This window comes from Triturus cristatus, chromosome 3_2, assembly GCF_964204655.1.
Source record: "Triturus cristatus chromosome 3_2, aTriCri1.1, whole genome shotgun sequence".
Lineage (NCBI taxonomy): Eukaryota > Metazoa > Chordata > Amphibia > Caudata > Salamandridae > Triturus > Triturus cristatus.
This window is the reverse complement of record NC_140584.1, coordinates 70,372,595-70,391,447: the sequence shown is the minus strand read 5'-3', so window position 1 is coordinate 70,391,447 and position 18,853 is coordinate 70,372,595. Positions and strand designations below refer to the sequence as shown.

General features: G+C 43.8%; 1 protein-coding gene across 1 annotated transcript in view; it reads left to right on the top strand.

The window, feature by feature from the left end:
• The window catches only part of ATP12A (ATPase H+/K+ transporting non-gastric alpha2 subunit), a 129,525-nt gene that overhangs the window by 87,214 nt on the left and 23,458 nt on the right, over nucleotides 1–18,853 (top strand). The gene's annotated exons all lie outside the window — the stretch shown is intronic.

Genomic DNA, 18,853 nt, shown 5'->3' with positions numbered 1-18,853 from the left:
CTATCTTTTCCTTGTGGTAATCTCTACCCACTTAGGTATAGAGGTCAGTAATAAATGTGGTATAGATACAAAAAATTGAAAGTGGGGAAAACTTACTTCTAAATAAAAGGTGTCTAAAGAAATTTAAAGATTGGTTTAGAGAGGGACATGATAATACAAATACACACCCACATCCACAAACGAGTACAACCGCTGCTATTGACAAATTACACTTCTAAAGTTACTACTATATATGTGTATTTTTTTAAATGCTGAAATAATTTCATTAGTTTAACATAAATTCCCATGGGGTGTAAAATGATATCCCTACCTCCACTGTTTTCTATAGGAAGTACCTCTGAGTTGCCATGTGTGGTGCACTATCTACCCAAAACATGGGCTGGAGAACATTACACCAGTTTTGAAAACTTTAGGGCTGTAGTAACTTTAGAAGTGTAGTTTGGTTTGTCAATAGTAATTGCTCTGCTCTTTTGTGGATGTGTGTGTGTGTTTGTATTATCATGTCCCTCTGTAAACCATTCCGCAAAACATGCTTTATATATACATATATAGACCCACGCATGTTATCGGAATGGGACGAATGCAACCTGGAGTCCTCTCTGCGTTTGGTGGAAATCCTTGTCAAATACGCCGAGAGTGACCGGGTTGCATTACAAAGCAAAATTGATGCTCTCAATGTGGAGATAGATAAGATTCCGATCACTCCAAGCACCGCCAAATATCGGGATGACATGACAGCACGTTTGCTCCGTGAGGAGGAAGTAATAAAGAAAATGAAAGCCTATAAATTCCAACGAGACAGGTTGGATTACGAACACGGGCAAATATTTACTTTTGCAAGGAAATACGATAATGTGAAAGCGACTAAGAAAATGACACCAAGTCCCTCGACATCATTACAAACAGTTAATAATGACATACCACCTACATCGTCACTTTCAGATTTGAGCCTGAACATTGAAAGTGAGTCCGATAATGATCAACAACGAGCACAGCGCTTGGGGTTTCGAAAGTTCACACTGGCACAAGAATTAGATTGCATGCGCCAGGATTGGAGGCAGACTCTACGTTCTGGTGCTCGAAATGCAAACACTAGCAAGGCATCAACAGGAAGCGGGGTGCAAGGCGGCGGCGTAACAAACTACACAAACGTGAGTACAAAGCCACCCAACAAAAAAACACGAAAGCAATGGAGGCGCAAATAGATTCATTAACTTATACATTTGATTCACAAACGGTAGTCAACTTAACCAAAATATCACTGAGTGAAAAGGAAACAAACATTTTAGCACTAGGCTTATCTTTTAGTGCCAAAAGTAATTTTGATTATGCGGGTACCAGAATAGACATGTACAAATACGTGCGTGAGTTGAAACTTCGCAAGTTTCACATGTTACATAAATCAGCATGATCAGTACCACCCACAGTACACAATATGAGTCCGCCCTTACTTACAGCTGGTGATGCAGAGTTATTTCAGGACCTACTACAAATGCAAGGTGAGGACGGTACTGATACTGTAACTTTATCTGCTAATCAGGGCACTGGATATAAAGTTAGTATATCACCTACTAACTTTAAACCCAAGTCAACATTTTGCCCTATCATGTTGAAAGACAATATTGATGTCTTTCACGACAAAGTTGCTCAAGAACTGAGGTTATTGCACCAAAAGCAAGTTAACATTAATTAGAGGCACTACTAACGTGATTTTGCTTACCATCAACTCATTAAAAAACTCCAAGATAATGTGAATGTCATTATACGCCCTATGAGGAAATGCTACGAATAAGAAGAATTTGCAGCACTGATAATGATTGCCGAATTGCACAGAAAGATTGAAGAGACAGGTTTTTAAGAAGAGGCTATCTCCCAGAAGTGGTCGACAAAGCCATACTCAAAGCAAATGAACATGGCAGACCACTGGCATTAGCTGGAAAAACCAAACTGGTAGAAAACGAACAGACCAAGATTGATTCTAACCTATAACAATCAGCACAAAACAATTCGCAAGATTGTAAACAAAAATTGGGCATTAATCAAAAGTGACCGATATTGGGGACCCATTTGTCACGATCACCTAGCATTACATACAGGAAGGCAGGCTTGATGAGCAACTGCCTGGTGAAAAGCACCCCTGAGGTTAGAACTAACACTTCCTGGCTCCATAGCAGCAAGGGCTTCAGATGTGGCGCTGCAGACACCGCCCACTGGGGCAGGTACTTACGCATGTGTCTCTGCAGCAAACGGACTCAGGACATCAAGTTTGGATTACCCGCCCTCTGAAGCATGCTGGACTGTCTCCACCAATCCTAGTGAGGCGCTCTGTATTTTAAAAGTGGACAGTGAATCCCAAAGCGGCAAGAGGCATCTGAAGAAGGCCACTGTGCCGAAATACATTACGCCATTCATTTTACTGAAATGAAATAAAAACGGGAAACCCAGCTTACCTGTGTGGGCTTACGTCTTTTCAGAGTGGAAGGACTTTTGGTTTGATATATATTACCTACTGGCGGTCGCCAGTAGGTAGTTATAGCTACAACCTAGGAAAAACATTTTTTGATTTGCTAATAACTTTGGCGTCGTTTAACGAATCTTTATGAAATTTTCCAAAAAGTTGCACTTTTTAGGTTAGCTCCTATCTTGGAAGTTTGGGGGTGATTCGTCAAGCGGGGGCTGAGAAGAAAAGGGGGTCCCAAAACGCATTTTCCCCATGTTAATTTCCGTAGGAAATTTTGCGACGAGCTACAGCCCGAACTGCTGAATGGAATTTGCCCAATATTTGGCAGAAACGTAGAGCTTGGTTCAGAAAGCGACCTTTTTTTAAAGGGTGTAAATCCGTTCAGTAGTTGCTGAGAAATTAGAAAAATAAAAGTTTCGATATCTGGGCGGAGCATAAGTGCAGTGCACGTGCTTCACTGTGATTGGCTGCGAACACTCCAAACCAGGAAGAGTTGGCAGCAATCTTGTTTGCCGGTAGAAGCGAGTCACCAGAAAACAGAGAAACAAAGGTAGAAAACAAGAGAAGAGGGCAGGGTAGAAACACCCTGACCCCCTAGGCCTGCTCAGGGGGTCCCAGAAGGACCCCCAGGGCCAAAAAAATGTTTTTAAAAAAAGAAAATGGGCGCAATTCGCGCTGTTGTCACAGGTTTCTGCATTTTAGTTTAATGAGACAACGGGGTGGGCTAGGTCTGGAAGGAATTGTTTTAAAAAAAATAGCGGGAGCTCGCTGGGGCTGCGGCCCCGCGGTGGTCTGCGCAGTCCCGGGGCTCACTGTCCTGGGGCTTTACTCATGTTTGGAGGGGTGTTGCGCAGCTCCTCTCCTGGAGCCCTCCATGTACTTATAACTTTTCGCGGGTTCCTGTGTTTTATTTTCATGAGATCCCGGGTAGGGCTAGGTCTCGGGGCAATTTATTTTAAGCAAATTGCAGGGGCTGCGGGGCCCGCTGGAGTCCCCGCAGACTCAGGGCTTTATTCATGTTGGGAGGGGTGTTCGCGGGCCCTCTCCTGGAGCCCTCCATGTGCTTATAACTTTGGCGTCATTTGATGAATGTTTAAGAAATTTTCCAAAAAGTTTCTCTTTTTTGATCAGCTCCTATCTTGAAAGTTTAGGGGTGATTGGTCAAGGGGGGGTTGAGAAAAAAGGGTGGTCCCAAAACGTTTTTTCTCAATGCATTTTCCATACGAAAGTTTAGACAAGGCTACAGTTGAAACTGCTGAACGAAATTACGCTAAAATTGGCAGGGGGAAAGGTCTTGGTCCAGAAAGCTCGCTTTTGTAGAAATGGTGTAAATCCGTTCAGTAGTGTTTTGAGATATTAAAGGAAAAATGTATATATATATGGACGGTGCCTAACTGCTGAGCATGAGCTTGCTTCTGATTGGCTGCTGACACTTCAAACCAGTAAGTGTTAGCAACCATCTTGTGCCTCGCATCAAGTGAAAATATAAAAGAAAGGTTCCGGGGGCAATTTAATATAGCAGAGCTCTGTGTAATGATGATTTGGACACAGTTAAGGTTTAAGATTTATTAACAATAAAGGAGAAACAGGTGAGCGCCAGGTAGTACGACTTCCACTCCAGGACAGCAGTAGGAAGATAACCCTTTCACGCTTCTTGTGCCCAACATCACCACTTCGCAGCTATGCCCTTAGAAGTCAGCCCGTTGGCTCGCAGCTCTCTACCTTTGCGAGCTAGTATGATGCTGTGCCTGTACCTCTGCGAGTGGCTACGCTGCTGTTCCTTTGGGAGCGGACGGTAGGCCTGGGTGGTAAATTTTGTTCCGCTCACAGAATTTGCGATATTTTGACATTTTCACATTCCGCAGAGAGCGCGAAAATGTCAAAACTTTCGCAACCTGCCGCGAAACGGAAGTTTTTTCTTGATCACGCTTTAAAAATGCATTCTTGCGCGCGGTCACAACTTACCGGGTCCCTGCATTCGCCGACGAGTTTTCCTATCCGTTCGCGCGAGCCACAAGATGTTGGATTGTTGATATCCGGTCGCGCTATCCCGCGAGAGTTTGCGATCGCTAACACGTCATTGCGATCGCGAACAGGAAATAAGCATCGCGAGGAAGATGGCCACGCCCATTAGCGACCGCATGGGCAAGTTGGAGATATATTTTCCCGCGAGCACGCAAAAACACATTGCGAACGGCCGGGAAAAGCAAACTCCGCATCTTCGCGAAAGTTCTGCATGCTCGCGGAGATTTTGCGCAATTTTGCGATAATTTGCGAAAGTCAACTTCGCAAATTCCACCCACCCTTAGCAGACGGCTCATAGTTCTGCATCTGTGAGCCGCAGTTGTCCTTCTGCGAGCTTGGGTGCAAACTGTTCATAAGTCACACTACATAAGCATTGAAAAGCCATTTTGTGATTCAATCCATCAGCTGGCATCTGTACGAGGCATTGCTGAAAACATACCAGAATTCTATCTGTGAGAGATACCCCTTTCACGCTGCCTCTCCCCAAATCAGCAAGTAACACACCCTCTTTCCACATTACCAAAATATCCCCAACAACCTTCTTGAGCCCGGAAGTGTCCCTGTGCGGTTTGACAAACAAGAATCTTAGTCATGTATAGATTTACATATAAAACATTTTATTTAAACAAAACAACAACAAATAAAACTATGGACAGCTGTGGTGTGTCATCACTGGTCCATTTTTGATTCACAGCCTGCAAGACAAAAAGAAAGATAAGATGGTGCGTCATGCGTCCAGCAAAGGAGATAGGGAGAGAGAGAGAGAGAAAGAGTGAGAGAGAGAGAGGGAGAGGAAGAGAGAAAGAGTGAGAGAGAGGAACATAGAGAAAGAGAGAAAGAGTGAGAGAGAGAAAGAGTAAGATACAAGGAAGAGAGGAAGAGAAACAGTGTGAGAGAGAGGAAGAGAGAGAGATAAAGAGTGAGAGAGAAAGAAAGAATGAGACAGAGAAAGTGTGAGAGAGAGAAAGGAGCAGATGGAGAAGGAGTGTTGAGACTGGAAAAATCTTTGTAGCGCACCTTTGTGCCACCTGTGGGTCTCCAACCACGTGCCATGAGATAGTGCATACCTCAAGTTTAGTGATCTGAAAGATAGATAGTGAGAGAGAGAAAGAGTAAGATAGAAGGAAGAGAGATAGAGAAACAGTGTGAGAGAGAGGAAGACAGAAAGAGTGAGAGAGAGGAAGAGAGAAAGAGAGAGCTACAAGGAAGAGAGAAATAGTGTGAGAGAGAGGAAGACAGGGAAAGAGAGGGAAAGAGTGAGATACGAGGAAGAGAGAAAGAGAATCAGTGTGAGAGAGGAAGAGAGAGAAAGAGTGAGAGAGAGGAAGAGAGAGGGAAAGAGTGAGAGAGAGGAAGAGAGAGAAAGAGTGAGAGAGAGGAAGAGAGAGAAAGAGTGAGAGAGAAAGAGTGAGAGAGAGGAAGAGAGAGAGAGAAAGAGTGAGAGAGAGGAAGAGAGAGAGAGATTGAGAGAGGAAGCGAGAAAGAGTGAGAGAAAGGAAGCCAGCCAAAGAGAGAAAGAGTGAGACAGAGAGGAAGACAACGAGAGAAACAGTGTGAGAGACAGGAAGAGAGAGATAAAGAGAGAAACAGTGTGAGAGAGAGGAAGAGAGAGAGATAAAGAGTGAGAGAGAGGAGGAGAGAAAGAAAGAATGAGACAGAGAAAAAGAGAAAGTGTGAGAGAGAAAAAGGAAGAGATGGAGAGGGAGTGTTGAGACTGGAGAAAATCTTTACAGCTCACCTTTGTGCTACCGGTGTGTCTCCAACCACGTGCCGGGAGATAGTGCAGCCCTCAAGTTTAGTGATCTGAAAGATAGTATAGAATTAGTAATTGCAGAGTACATACAACTGCACACGCGTAATTTTATTTTTCGGTAATGCGCAATAAGGGTGGTGCACCTCATCCACTCCCACTGCTTGGAGGTGTCTGTGCGCTCTTGTGCGCACAGACTGCTGAACCCTATCCACTTTCACTGTCCAGAGGCCACTCCCTGCTGCTGCGGAAAGAAGTCTCTCTGCTCACCTTCCGCCACTGGCGTGTGTGCAAGAGGGTCCACCTCGTGCCGAAGCAACCTCCTCAGCTGTTGCATACACGCGGTGCAGTTGAACTCACAATTCAGATTGGGTGTTAATTGTCAGGATGGCCACGCATCATCTCAGATTTTTAGCGCGTTCTGCTCTGGTGGTGTTGGGGGGTGAACGTTGATTCGTGATTCACAGCCTGTTAGATAAAAAGCAAGATAAGATTGTGTGTCATGCGTCCATGAAAGGAGAGAGGAAGAGAGAGAAATAGTGAGAGGGAGAGAGAGAGAGAGAAAAGAAAGTGAGAGGAACACAGACAGAAAGAGTGAGAAAGACGAAGAGAGAGAGAGAGAAACAGTGAGAGAGAGAGAGAGGGAGGGAGAGAAATAGTGAGAGAGAGAGAGGAAGAGAGAGAGAGAAAGAGGGAAAAAAGTGTGAGAAAGAGGAACAGAGAAAGAGAGGAAGAGTGAGAGAGAGAGAGGAAGAGACAAACAGTGTAAAAGGGAGATAGAAATAGTGTGAGGGAGAGAAATGAAGAGATGAGGAGGGATAATGAGTGCGCACACTGTGTACAAAATCATCACAGCTCACCTTTTACGCCACCGCTGTGTCTTCAACCATGTGCCGCATCCTATTGGTATTCTCAAGCTCCCACATCTAAAAGATAGTACAGAATTAGTAATGGGAGGGTTGGTTTAGGATTCAAAATTGATCCAGGCACGCTAAAAAAAAGGGTCCACATTTGCATATTGCCTTTCCTCAAAACACTGCTTCATAGAAATGTTATTTAAAAAAAGAGGGGGTGGGGGAGATACAAAAAATGCACACATTCCGTTCAGTAATTTTGGCTGTAGCCTTGCACAAAGTTTCCTATGGGAAAATGATTTTTTGACTGTTATTTTTTTAATTTCTCAAAAACTACTGAACGGATTTACACCATTTAAAGAAAAGGTAACTTTCTGAACCAAGCTCTACCTTTCTGCCAAATTTGGGGTAACTCTGTTCAGCAGTTCGGGCTGTAGCTCGTCACAAAACTTCCTATGGAAATTAACATGTGGAAAACGCGTTTTGGGACCCCTCAAACGACGCCAAAGTTATCAGCAAATCAAAAAATGATTTTCCTATGGCAACTAGGTTGTAACTATAACTATTCTATTCTTGAATTGTGAGCCCTGCTGACCGCATTGTAGGCCGGAGGAGGCGGTCAGGAAGGGCCCATAGCCACGTGGCGTTGAGTTGAGGTGCACAGTTAGTGGCACCAGAAGCATTGAGGGTGTATGAGCCTGTGATGATGCGTGGTGCGGACGGGGCGCACTGGAGCAATGTCTCTTGTCGACTGGACTGCGTCATCTGTAATCGCGACTCTATCTGAATTGTGAGCCCTGCTGATCGCAGTGTAGGCCAGAGGTAGGGGTGAGCAAGGGCCCACAGCCACATGCATAGGTTGGTGGCCCCACCGGCCTGCTTAGTTTAGGTTCAGTGGCACCACATTTCGCTGGCCTTCCATATGTAAATACGCGTCACTAATTGAAGGGAGTCTGGTGCAGTGGTCTCTGCCACGAAGTTGGGGACTCAGGACACTTGTGGGATCGGCTGTTGTTGAACAGGGTTAGTGTCACGATGTGTCACCGGCTTCTGTTCGGTGTCGCGGGTTGTGTTGAACAGGGTTAGTGGCACCACGTGTCGCGGCTTGTATTGAACAGGGTTATTGGCATCATGTGTCGCCGCCTTGTGTTGAACAGGGTTAGTTGCACCATGTGTTGTGGCTTGCGCTGAATTCTGCCTCAATAAGGCCATGTGGCAATGACTTGTGGTGCAGTGAGTTAGAAGTACCTATGGCGTTGAGCGTGTACGTAACCTACAATGATGCGTGGTCTGGGGGTCCGCACTCGGCCCAATGTCTTTTGTCTATTGAATTCTGCCTCAATTCGATTTTTGAGTGATAGTATGCCTCACTGCTGACATAAAACTGTTCACTCTTCCTTGCGATGACTTATGGTGCACTGAGTTAGTAGTATCTTTGGCATTCAGCGTGTACATACCCTGCGAATATGCGTGGTCCGGGTGGCCGCACTCGGACCAATGTCTTTCGTATATTGAATTCTGCCTCAATAAGGCCATGTGGTGCACTGAGTTAGTGGTACCTGAAGCACTCTGCGACGATGCATGGTACGAGATGGCCGCACTGGGAACAATGTATCTTGCGTACTGGACTGCGTCATCTGCAATCGCTACTCCATGTAAATTGTGATGCCTGCTATCCACAGTGTAGATCGAAGGCAGTAGTCTGTACAGACATAAGTCTGCGGTGCTGGTGGGTTCGCAGGGGGCCTGTGTCGAGGAGACCCGCTGTCATGGTGGCAGTCTCGTGGCAGGATGAGGCCCGCCGCTCTGGCACACTCGTTGGTCTTCGCAGCTCACAAGTGAACTACACCCAGAGCCTCGGCCTATTTATTCACACTCCTACGCTGAAGTGGCGTACGTCGGACCAGGCCACTCCGGTTACGCTTAAGCTTATAGGGGGGGACGATACAGCTACATGACTGAGATCTTCCCTAGTGTTTGACGTAACATGGTTGGGTCCATTGTCCACAACACTAGAAGCACCACTAGTATTTGTGCACATGGAGAGGTGTGTGTTCTGCATACTAAGATGTGTCCAGCACATCACCGCTACACTTTGCATTGTGTGCATTGTTATTCATGGGTGAATTGCTTCCTTCACATTTAGTTTGTTCACACCTGTCCCAATATTCAGCTATTGTGTGGCTGAGGGGCCAGGCCGTTTTCGGAACGTTTGCTGTTTTGTTCTGCTCTGCCTCGGTGGTAGAAAGGGGGGGGGGGTCCTGGGGTGGTGGTGGGTGTTGTGGCGTTCTTGGGTGTCGGAGCTGCTTGATCAGTAGGTCTTTGACATGTGTTGGTCTTCAGATGTGGCTCTGGGCTGGGCTCCCTTTCATATTGTATGTAGTTGTTTAATATTTAGAAAACAAGAAGACATTATATAGTTTAAATAACAAATAAAAAACATTACAAAAACTATTTTTAGAATATTAAAGTTACAAAATATCACATTTTTTTCACAATTACTTAGAAAAACATAGGTTTTATGTACATTAAAGTTAGAAATTATTATTTAAAAAAAACATTCAAATTTACTGAAAAAACGATTGCCACATTTCCCAACATTGAGCTATTATATGGCTGAGGGACCATGCCATTTTTGGAGGGTTCGCTCTCCTGTTCTGCACTGCCTTGGTGGTAGTAGGGAGAGGGGTGGTATGGGGGAAGGTCCTGAGGGCTGTGGCAGTGGGTGTTGTGTCCTTCTTGGGTATCGGAAAAAACTATAGGTTAAATGAACATTATAATTAGAAGTTAGCATTAAAAAAACACATTGAAATTCACTGAAAAACCATAGGTTTCAGACACGTTATAGATAGAAATTAGCATTTAAAAACCTTTGAAATTCACTGAAAAAACCATATATTTCAGGCACGTTATAGTTAGAAATTAGCATTTAAAAAACCTTAGAAATTCATTGAAAAAGCCATAGGTTTCAGACATGTTATATTTAGTTGGACATTTAACTCGTACAAAACCATAGAAATTCCCCTGTTATAGTTAGTTCAGCTAAATATAACTCGCGCCCCTGCAATTCACTGCTGATGACGTCACATATTACATCATTCATGACATGGTCAGTGACATCATTGATGACATCACTGACTCTACTCCACTATATGTCAATCCATCTATGCCACTACACTATACACCAGTAACACTGAACGTTATTCTACTCAATACCACTCCACTGTAGCCCACTCCACTGCATGCCTCTCCACTCTACGCCACTCCACTCTTCGTTATTCCACTGTACGCTACTCTACTTTACAATGCTCCACTCTACACCATGCCACAGTAGGCTATTACACTTTACGTCACTACAGTATACCCCACTATACCTTAACCAGCTCGACTGTACAACACTCCACTGTTTGGTATTCCACTCTACAACACTTCACTCAATGCCACTACACTGTATGCCACCCCACTGTACCGTACTCCACTCTACAGCACTCTACTCTACTCCACTGTACCCTACTCCACTGCACCCTATTACACTCTATGCCCTTCCACTCTACCCCACACCATTGAATGCCGGTTCAGCATTCATCACTTCCCTTCACTCTATGCCACTCCACTCTACACTAGTCCACTGTACTCCACTACACTGAACCTCATTCGACTCTACGGCACTCTACTCTACCCTACTCCTGTATGCTATTACATTTTATGCCTCTCCACTCTAGGCCATTCCACTCTACTCACTCCAGTGAATGCCATTCCAGTGTATACCAGTCCAGTATTCACCACTCCACTTCACTCTACAGTATTCCAATGTACTCCACCACACTGTACCTTACTCCACTCTATGCCAGTCATCTCTATAACACTCCACTGTGTGTCACTGCACTCTATGCCACTCCACTGTTTGTCACACTACTCTACACTATTCCACTGCATGCCACTCCACTCTAGCATACTCCACTCTCCGCTACTGCACTGTACACCACTACACTGTATGCTGCTCAACTGTTTGACACTCCAGTCTATGCCACTCCACTGTATGGTACTACACTGTATGCCAGTACACTTTACACTATTTCACTGTATGCAACGCCACTGTACAGCACTCAACTCTGTTATCTCACTCTATGCCATTGCACTCTGTGCTACTCGTAATATATGCTATTCCACTGCACACCACTCCACTGTACGCCATTCCACTCGATGCCACTCTACACCGTTGTACTGTACAACAATCCAGCATATGCTGTTGCACTGTGCATCACTCCATTCTATGCCTCTCCACTGTATGCCACTCCACTCTATGCCAATTCACTCTACCCTACTACACTCTACCCTTTTCCACTGTACGACACTCCATTATACACCACTCTTATGTCTGCTATACCACTGTATGCCACTCCACTCTACGTCACTACAATGTACGCCAGTAAAAATCAACATTATTGCACTCGCCACCACTCCACACTACTCCACTGTCTGTTACTCTACACCACTCCACTTCTATACCACTCCGCTCTACACTATTCCTCTGTATGCCACTCCACTATACAACACTCCACTCTACACCACACTAAGCTATTACACTGTGTGCCACAACACTCTACCCTGATCCGCTGAACAACACTTACCTCTATGGTATACCACTCAACTTCACTCCACTCTATGCCACTCGAGTCTACTCTATGCCACTCCACCGTATGCTAATCCATCACACGCCACTCTACTCTACACTATTCCACTCTACATCACTCCACTTTACCACACTCCAGTATATACTATTCCACAGGTTGCCACTCCAGAATACACCACTCCACTGTACAACACTACACGCTATTCAACTGTTCGCCTCTCCACTCTGACACACTCCACTGTTCACCACTACACTGTACGCTATTCCTCAATATGCCGCTCTAAAGTACTCCACTCCACTGTACGACTCACTAATATTCGCCATTCCACTGTACGCCACTCCACAACTCTCTAATATTCGCCATTCCACTGTACGCCACTGCACTCTTCTCTACTCCACTCCACTTTATGCCACTCCTCTCTACATCAATCTTTGCCACGCTACTCTATGCCACTTCACTCTATGCCACTGCACTCTGCGTTAGTCCCCTCTATGCTATTCCACTGTAAGTAACTCCACTTTTCCACCTACACTCTATGCTATTCCGCTCTACACCATTCCAGTGTACATAACTACACCCTCTGACACACTTCACTTTATAACACTCCACTATACCCTATTCCACTCTATGCCACTTCACTCTGTGCTATTATACTGTATGCCACTGCAGTGTACCTCACTCTCTTGTATGCAACTCTACTCTATTCTACTGAACTCTAAACTACTCCAATGTACAGTATCACTCTCTACCTCACTTCACTCCACATCACTCCACTCTTCACCACTCAACTCCTTACCTCTCCACTGTACTCTATTCTACTGCACTCCACTCCACGCTATTCCACTCAACTCCACTCCACTACACACCATTCCACTGTACCACACTTCACCATATAACACGCCACTCTATGCTACTCACTCTACACCACTCCACAAAACGCTATTTCACTGTACACCACTCCACTGTACCACATTCCACTCTGCTGCACTTTACGACACTATACTCTATGAAAGTACACTTTACAAGATTCTCCTACACTCTACAGTAGCACATACCACTTCATGACACTCCACTCGATGACAGTAAACTCTATGATTTCAAAATATATATATATTTTTAAAACATTGAAATTCAATGGGGAAAAAAAGGGTAAAACTTAGATATAGTTAGGAAAACGTTGCTTATTCTTGCAATACAAACCAAACCTAAAATACACAAATATTAGGAATTCTTAAGTTATAGTTATACTTTACATTTTCATTGTATCCACCACCTTTAAATTAATATAACTGTATATATTTGTTAGATACAAACAAAAGATAAACGACGCAAAAATAAAAATTTCTAAACATATACTTATACCTTTAATATATTATTTACTCCACACCTTGAAATTATTATAGCTTGCGCACCTCTATACCTCCATACACAGTGTATTTAACTCAGTACACACACTACATTAACTATAACTAATGCCTTGTCCATGTACTGCTTATACCGTTTTATATATTCTCAAATATATAAAAAAATAAAAATATATATATATATATTCACTTAAAAAACCATAGGTTTCACACATGTTATAGTTAGCTGGACATTTCACTCGTAAAAAACCAATGAAATTCCCCCGTTATAGTTAGTGCTGGCAACTATAACTCACGCGACCGCAATCCTCTGCTGATGACGTCAGATATTACATCACTGTATTTAGACACTTATTTACCCATGTCTTCTTCCATTAATCTTTAGCTATACATATATTACAAATATTCATTTTTCAGAAAGACACATATGTCATCAGTGATGTAATATCTGACATCATCAGCAGAGGATTGCGGTCGCGTGAGTTATAGTTGCCAGCACTAACTATAACGGGGGAATTTCATTGGTTTTTTACGAGTGAAATGTCCAGCTAACTATAACATGTGTGAAACCTATGGTTTTTTAAGTGAATTTGCAAGGTTTTTTAAATGCTAATTCGTAACTATAACGTGTGTGAAACCTATGGTTTTTTCAGTGAATTTCAAAGGTTTTTTAAATGTTAATTTATGTATGTATTTTTTTTAATGGAATTTTCAGCTTGCGCGCACCGTGCGCGCACCGTGCGCGAACTTCGCCGAATTTTTTTCGTTTTTACCGTGCGCGCCCTCCGCGATTTTTCGAAAAAAAATACAATCTTTTTTGGGCCCTTGGGGGTCCTTCTGGGACCCCCTGACAAAGGCTAGGGGGTCAGGAACTGTCCACCCTGCCCCCTTTTCCCGTTCTCCACCTTTGTTTTTCACCCTTTCAGACTGCGAGAGACAAAATGGCGGCCGACACTTCCTGGTTTCGACCGATTCGAATGTTTACTGACATCTAACAACCAATCAGAATTGCGCTCGCGAACGGCAGGGTGCGCGCACGGTGCGCGCGTATAGATATTGATATGGTTTTAAATGCTATTTTCTCAGGAAATACTGAACAGATTTACATGAGACCTTTAAAAGGCACTTCCTTGACCTTATGGCTACCTCTCTGCCAAATTTCACATCATTCTGTTCAGCCGTTCGGGCTGTACCTTCGACTAAAGGTCCTATGGAAAAATGCATGAGGAAAACACGTTTTGGGATCCCCCCTTTTTCTCGGCCCCCGCTTGACGAATCACACCGAGACTTTCAGGCTAGAAGCTGAACGGAGCACCCCATTTGCTTTGAAAATTTCGCGAGAATTCGTCAACCGGCGCCAAAGTTATTTAAAATAGAATTTTGAGATTTCCTATGGAAAATAGGTTGTAACTATAACTATCTACTGGCGACCGCCAGTAGATAATACATATATATATATATATTATCTACTGGCGGTCGCCAGTAGATAGTTATAGTTAGGACCCTGTTTCCATAGGAAATCCGCAACATTCTATTTGGAATAACTTTGGCGCCGGTCGACGAATCCTCGCAAAATTTTCAAAATAGGTGGGGCGCTACGCTCCGCTCCTACCCTGAAAGTCTCGGGGGGATTCGTCAAGCGGGGGCTGAGATAAAAGGGGGGTCCCAAAACGCGTTTTTCCCATGCATTTTTCCATAGGACCTTTAGACACAGCTACAGCCCGAACGGCTGAACAGAGTTACTTGAAATTTGGCAGAGAGGTAGTCCTCAGGTCAAGGAAGTGCCTTTTGTAGGTCTGGTGTAAATCTGTTCAGTAGTTCCTGAGAAAATAGCATTTAAATCAATATATATATCTGAGCCAGCTTACGGTGCGCTTACCGTGCGCTTACGGTAAGCTTACCGTACGCGTACGGTGCCGTGCGCGAGCGCGATTCTGATTGGCTGTTAGATCTTAGTAAACATTCGAATCGTTCGAAACCAGGAAGCGGCGTCCGCCATTTTCTCTCTCGCACTCTGACGGGGAGAGGAAAAACAAAGGCCCAAAACATGTAAAGGGACTATTTAGACAGCTCCTAACCACCTAGCTTTGATGTATGTGTCCCCAAAGTACCCCCAAGGCCAAAAAATCTTTTTTATTTTTTTATCAAAAATCGCCGATTACGCTTACCGTACGCGTACGGTAAAAATAATTAAATAAAAATAATTAACCACATTATCCCCACCCCATGTGCAAATGGTTCCCGTAGGGCACCATTTGTGCCTGGCATGTGTTATTATAGAAATCTTAAAGCTTACCTTTCACAACGAAGCGCATAATATGTCCTCCATGTGCGCACGGTGCGCGAAGCGCATCGTGCGTACATGGCCCATTCACTGCACTAACTGTGTAAAGTGGGCGCGCGGGGCGCGAAGCGCAACGCGTGCTCACTGTGCGCGAAGCGCACCGTGCGCGCACGGAACGAACTGCGTTAAGTGGGCACGCACGCCACGAATGGCGTAAAGTAACTTAGCATTTAAAAAACCGTACAAATTCACTGAAAAAACCATAGGTTTCACACACGTTATAGTTAGGAATTAGCATTTAAAAAACCTTGCAAATTCAGTGAAAAAACCATAGGTTTCACACATGTTATAGTTAGCTGGACATTTTACTGATAAAAAACCAATGAAATTCCCCCGTTATAGTTAGTGCAGGCAACTATAACTCACGCGACCGCAATCCTCTGCTGATGACATATGTGTCTTTATGAAAAAAAAATATTTGTAATATATGTATAGCTAAAATTTAATGGAAGAAGACATGGGCAAATAAGTGTCTAAATACAGTATTAGCATCAGCAGAGGATTGCGGTCGCGTGAGTTATAGTTGCCTGCACTAACTATAACGGGGGAATTTCATTGGTTTTTTATCAGCAAAATGTCCAGCTAACTATAACATGTGTGAAACCTATGGTTTTTTCACTGAATATATATATATATATATATATATCTCTCTCACATCCAAGAATTTGGGAGGCCAAGGCCTGCGTGACGCAACAGTCCTGGCCGGGCCGGGCCCTGGAAGCCCAATATATCAACACCTTCGTTCCAGCCGATAAAGAATCCACAGTGAGCAAGGGTATTCTTGCAACGTGTTGGTGAGGCAACACATTTTTAATAAACAATACAAGCACACCAGAGTTGTCCTGGTGTTTCCTTATTGGCATTCGCTAGTAGGTAGTTATAGTTGGAACCTAGTTTTCATAGGAAAAGTGTTTTTTCTTTTGCCAATATCTTTGGCGCCGTTTGATGAATCTTAGCGAAGTTTTCAAAACTAATGGAGCGCTCGGGTCAGCTCCTGTCTTGAAAGTTTCGAGGTGATTCGTAAAACGGGGGCCGAGAAAAAGGGGGTCTCAAAACATGTTTTCTCCATGTTAATTTCCATAGGAAACTTTAGACAAAGCTACAGCCCGAACTGCTGAATGGAATTACACCAAATTTGGCAAAAAGGTAGCTCTTGGTTCAGAAAGCATTCTTTTTGTTAAATGGTGTAAATTCGTTCAGTAGTTCTTGAGAAATAAAAATAAATCCATATCTGGTGACTGCAGTGGATCCATGTACCCTCCTGAGCATGAGCTTTATTCTGATTGGCTGCCAACACTCCGTGATATCATAAGTGATGCCATTTGAAATGTCATCAGTGATGTCACTGTCCATGTCATGAGTGATGTCATCAGCAATGCATTGCGGGGGCACGAGTTATAGTTAGCTCAATTAACTGCAACGGCCGAACTTCTCTGGTTTTGTACGAGTGACATTTCTAACTAACTATAATGTCCCAGAAAATGATGTTTTTGTCAGTGAATATATATATATATATATATATATATATATATATATATATATATATCACCCAAAGTTCGTCCACGAACGAAAGTGCACTCCACACCAGAATACTTCACAAAAGCTTTTATGGTTGCAGGAGCAATGATTGTACATTCATGTCAAGAATTATTTTCTGCGCCTTACGCGTTTCAAGCCTCCTGGCTCTTGGTCACAGGCATCCTTGGCAAACCGGAATCTAAAAAGTCTCGGCATTTTATTCCCTCCAGTGGGATCTCGTCAGTGAGTTTATTTGCGCCGGGCACTCTGGGATTTGTAGTGCTTTTAATTAATTTTCACCCTTCAGTGGGTTTGGTCCGTGAATCAAATTTGAAGATTTGATGTTACAGCCCTCCAGTGGGCCTCTCACATGAATGTACAATCCATTTAACCCGTTCCGATGTGGCCTTAATGAGGCAGCGAGCAGTTCTATGCCTCCAAGGCAAATAAACACATTTTGATGGCGGTGCAACTTTCACGGCAGGACAGCCGTTATAAATCACCCAAAGTTCGTCCACGAACGAAAGTGCACTCCACACCAGAATACTTCACAAAAGCTTTTATGGTTGCAGGAGCAATGATTGTACATTCATGTCAAGAATTATTTTCTGCGCCTTACGCGTTTCAAGCCTCCTGGCTCTTGGTCACAGGCATCCTTGGCAAACCGGAAACCAAAAAGTCTCGGCATTTTATTCCCTCCAGTGGGATCTCGTCAGTGAGTTTATTTGCGCCGGGCACTCTGGGATTTGTAGTGCTTTTAATTAATTTTCACCCTTCAGTGGGTTTGTTCCGTGAGTCAAATTTGAAGATTTGATGTTACAGCCCTGCAGTGGGCCTCTCACATGAATGTACAATCCATTTAACCCGTTCCGATGTGGCCTTAATGAGGCAGCGAGCAGTTCTATGCCTCCAAGGCAAACAAAGACATTTTGATGGCGGTGCAACTTTCACGGCAGGACAGCCGTTATAAATCACCCAAAGTTCGTCCACGAACGAAAGTGCACTCCACACCAGAATACTTCACAAAAGCTTTTATGGTTGCAGGAGCAATGATTGTACATTCATGTCAAGAATTATTTTCTGCGCCTTACGCGTTTCAAGCCTCCTGGCTCTTGGTCACAGGCATCCTTGGCAAACCGGAATCTAAAAAGTCTCGGCATTTTATTCCCTCCATTGGGATCTCGTCAGTGAGTTTATTTGCGCCGGGCACTCTGGGATTTGTAGTGCTTTTAATTAATTTTCACCCTTCAGTGGGTTTGTTCCGTGAGTCAAATTTGAAGATTTGATGTTACAGCCCTCCAGTGGGCCTCTCACATGAATGTACAATCCATTTAACCCATTCCGATGTGGCCTTAATGAGGCAGCGAGCAGTTCTATGCCAGGAGGCTTGAAACGCGTAAGGCGCAGAAAATAATTCTTGACATGAATGTACAATCATTGCTCCTGCAACCATAAAAGCTTTTGTGAAGTATTCTGGTGTGGAGTGCACTTTCGTTCGTGGACGAACTTTGCGTGATTTATAACGGCTGTCCTGCCGTGAAAGTTGCACCGCCATCAAAATGTGTTTGTTTGCCTTGGAGGCATAGAACTGCTCGCTATATATATATATATATATATATATATATATATATATATATATATATCAAAGCTCCAAGGTTCCCACCTGTGGAGACATCCACTGCAGCAACCTTCCGAAAATTTGGGCTTCATTATTTCGCCTGCTTTGATGCTTCATAACCTACTAGAGGAAATAATGAAGCTTTTGAAATACAAACAAACATTTGAACTTACTACAAGTAATACTAATGCTCGCAGTAAGGAAGTCCATGTCTCATCATGCACCAAAATCTTTTGCACGAAGCATACGCCCACAGGAGGCAGACAAATAAAGGCGGGAATGAAA